The sequence below is a fragment of the Vigna unguiculata genome, chromosome 10, assembly GCF_004118075.2.
Source record: "Vigna unguiculata cultivar IT97K-499-35 chromosome 10, ASM411807v1, whole genome shotgun sequence".
Taxonomy (NCBI): domain Eukaryota; kingdom Viridiplantae; phylum Streptophyta; class Magnoliopsida; order Fabales; family Fabaceae; genus Vigna; species Vigna unguiculata.
This window is the reverse complement of record NC_040288.1, coordinates 4,192,143-4,195,886: the sequence shown is the minus strand read 5'-3', so window position 1 is coordinate 4,195,886 and position 3,744 is coordinate 4,192,143. Positions and strand designations below refer to the sequence as shown.

At 28.2% G+C, this 3,744-nt stretch overlaps 1 long non-coding RNA gene across 1 annotated transcript; it reads right to left on the bottom strand.

Annotated features, from left to right (window-relative positions):
• Positions 1-2,827: 2,827 nt before the first annotated feature.
• On the bottom strand, positions 2,828-3,221 carry LOC114167534. Its single transcript, XR_003600253.1, has 3 exons — positions 3,195-3,221; positions 2,960-3,114; positions 2,828-2,869 (listed from the first exon to the last, which is right to left on the bottom strand). It is a non-coding gene; the product is annotated as an uncharacterized LOC114167534 (long non-coding RNA).
• Positions 3,222-3,744: the final 523 nt, after the last annotated feature.

Sequence of the window (3,744 nt, the reverse complement as noted above, 5' to 3'; positions counted from 1 at the left end):
CTTTGACATTCTGATTGTTTTTCATCTCATCAACTTCAAACACCAAGTCAATAGGTTGATCAAATCCATGAGCAGTACAAAATTCCTTCCACCCACTTCCTATTTTGTTAGACTTTTTTGGATGATTTCTAAAGAGTAGTTTGCACTTCACTATTTCGCGCGGTCTATGAAGAAGAATGCATTTAAATCTTCCTTGACGAAGATAATTGCCAAAATCAGAAGGCAAATCCTAACACATAGCATGTAATTAAAGAAATCAATAAAAATTATTTATCAGTTTAAGATATCGATTAAATTTTTTTAAAAAATTAAAATACATTAATATAAATATAAATGAAATGAATCTCACCAGATGGCTAGCATGGCATTGGTTTGGATTCAGAAATATGCAAAAATGCAACTTCGGTCCATTGAAAAGTGGTTCATCTGCTTCAAGTCTTTTAAGAAAACGTCCAATAGATAAAGGTTTGTATTTACTTGGAAAAACAGTGATGTGGAAGCAAGAATGACCAACATATCCAAAATAAATACTGTGGTTATCGTGTAGTTCATAAAATTCCCTTAAATCATTCCATCCTCCTATTACCATTGGTTTCTGTAAATTCTTGTTATAAGTGACGACATGTCTATTGCCTTCTTCATCTGTTAAAGTCCATTGACGTTGAAGATCGTGATCATAAAGAATGGCGAATGCACGATCCACAAACCCAACAACCTCCAAGGATATAATTTATTTGAACAACGACATAGATTAGTTGAAGAAAAAATGATAATATAATTTCAAATCCGTGAAAAAAAATAAGAAGAGTAGAAGAATTTTTGTAAAACCAAAATTGTATATAAAAATATACCAAAGACGTACCTCATCCTCAAGGTGGATAATACAGAACTGGTACCTACTCATTCTATTAACAACTTGTTCTTGGTTGAAGTTGTTCTCCATTTGGTAGGACTTTCAGAATGGAAGTAGAAATAGAGTAGTAAAAATGGAAAATATGACGAAACTTATCTTCAAGTGTGGTTCTGATGGTAGAATGAAGATCAACATTTATAGAGGAAAAATCCCCCATGAAAAGACGGGACGATTACAAATAGATTTCAAAACAGTAATGTAATTATTACTTTGGAAAACGGGAAGACCATTAAAATGACAATATAAAATATTACGTTATAAAATATTTTAAAAATATAATAATATCATAATATAATATAATATATAATAAAATCAAGACTTATTTTTACAATAAAGTAACAACCAAAATCCATATATATATAATATATAGAGATAAATATTAATATATATATCTATATATTATATTAAGACAAATGGAATCGAAATTGACGTAGTAAGTTAATATATAATAATTGGTTGTAAATTTATGATATATTAAATCTTTGTTTTTTAGATATATGAGAATGAGAATGAAATTTATTTAATAAACTTGGTAACCATTACAAAGAAAAATGATTCAAATTTGTGTATGGCAGCCAATTCTGTTGCCATAACTTAAAATGTGACAACATTTAATTAGTTTGCCAAATATATATTATTTATGAAAACCAATGTAAATAAGAAATGAGAATTTCTAAATTCGATTGTTTAAGAAAAATATATGATGCATTTATGAAAATAAATATAACTAATAAATTTGAATTTCTAAATAAGTTTTTGATAAAAGTTATTTTTTTATTATAAAAAATAATTGATAAATAATTGATGGTAAAACATAATATCACTTTTAAAACGTTTTGATGTAGCTGGCAGTCAAGTTTGTTGACAATAATTGAAAAATGTCAACAATATTTTACAAACCAGCGGATGGAAGAAATAAAATTATACAATTTCTAACAAATAAAACCATAATAAAAGCATAATATAGTTATAATCAAATTTAAACATTAAAGTTATAGTTTAAAGGAAATTGAAGACATAACCATGCGTACACATATTACAGTCCCAAATTGTCAGACATAAAAGAAATTGTCTTCAAATATTAAAACTAAAATCATCTATTGTTTGACTATTTTTTCCTTCTTAATATTTCTTTTTAGCAGCTTCAGTGGAACAGTGTCTTCTTCGATGGATTCAAGTGATAAGGTCTTCTTTGCAGATTCTCTCTTAAGTGAAGTGTTACCATCCTCATTCGTAGCAGTATCTTTGATTAAGTCAGCAGATTGGGATGCACACTCAATTGTTTCTTTGGTAAATCTGACTAATAAATCCTATAGTACAGTTTAAAAACAAATAGAATTAATAAAATAATACGTCATTAACAAAAAATAAAATTTATTAAATTTGTATACCTCGACAATATCAACAGTAGACTCATTGACTACACGCTGTTTTTCTCTGCTAAACTCACCATTGCCAGCATAAACATCCTTTAAGAAGGTTAAGAAAAATAAATGATTAAGAAGTTAAATATATGAAAATTGTAAAATGTAAACTGTATATTTAAAGTTATATATTACCACAGATTTCAACGAAGAATCATTGAACTTCTCAATTATATCATCATCAAGACATACTTTCTTCACTCTGAAAGATTGTTCAAGTTTGAAAGTTTGATCGTTCCTACTTTCAACTTTAAACAACAGACTTTTATTAACTAATTCTTCAAACTCCTTAGGAAAATTCCCACAACCATTCATCTACGATAACAAAGTAATTTAAAATCATATTCAGAGAGATATATCGCACTGTGCTTATTACTGTATATATATAAGTTGATATATTCAAGAGTATACCTTATCATGAGACTCTAACATATCAGCACAGGTTTTTTTGAAAAGGGTGGTTGCATCCCTATCAAACAGAACAAATGTCGTGGAATCGGATGAGTCAATAACTCGAACCTTAATCCTATATCTGTAAAATATATAAAAGTATTAATTCCAAAAGTGTAAATTATAATCATATATGTAAATTGGCATTAAGTTTAATAAAGTTAAAGTTAACCTTGGAAAGACTTTTATAACATGCTTGTTACACTTCTCGCAAAAGAACATCTTTGAATCTGGATAAACAGCTTTGTTGCAAACACAAGCCGTATACCACCAGTCATCCTCATCCAAGATATGGTTAATGGTTCCAAACAATATGAAAGTTGCAACCTTTGAATATATAAAAGATTAATGAAAAAAGGTATTGACAACAACGAAATTACATGAAATAATTTAGAAGTCATTCTAACCTCTTTACAATCTTTAAGACCTTGAATAGTCGTCCTAGGTGTAAGAGTTAAAAAGTCTTCTTCCACAGTATGTTTGGAAGTCTGAGACAGTTGCGTTAATCCTTGAGAGGGAGATTCATTGTTCTCAATCATCCTGGGCAATACAAATTAAAGTTAAAAAAATGGATTAACTAAAAAATTAGAAAGTATTGCAATAAATGAATAACAAATTGAACATTACCTTGATTTAAGTTCAGATGCCTCCTTGAAGTTAACATTGTACTTAATCCTAGTGCAGAACTTGCAATTTTGAAGTTGAACCTTATCTAAATTTAAAAACATAGTGTATGTGAAAGTACCATGGTAATAAAAATTGTAATATAACAAAAGTAAAAGAAGTCACAGAAGTTTACCTTGAAAAGTTTTGACTTTCGCAAATTCTATACTTATAGCACAATTTTGTACTTCTCCACTTGAAAGAAATACATTCAGTTCATCGACATAAATACCAAACAAAGTACATTCTATTCGAAACCTAAACATTCAATAAATGTTATGTCAAATCATTATT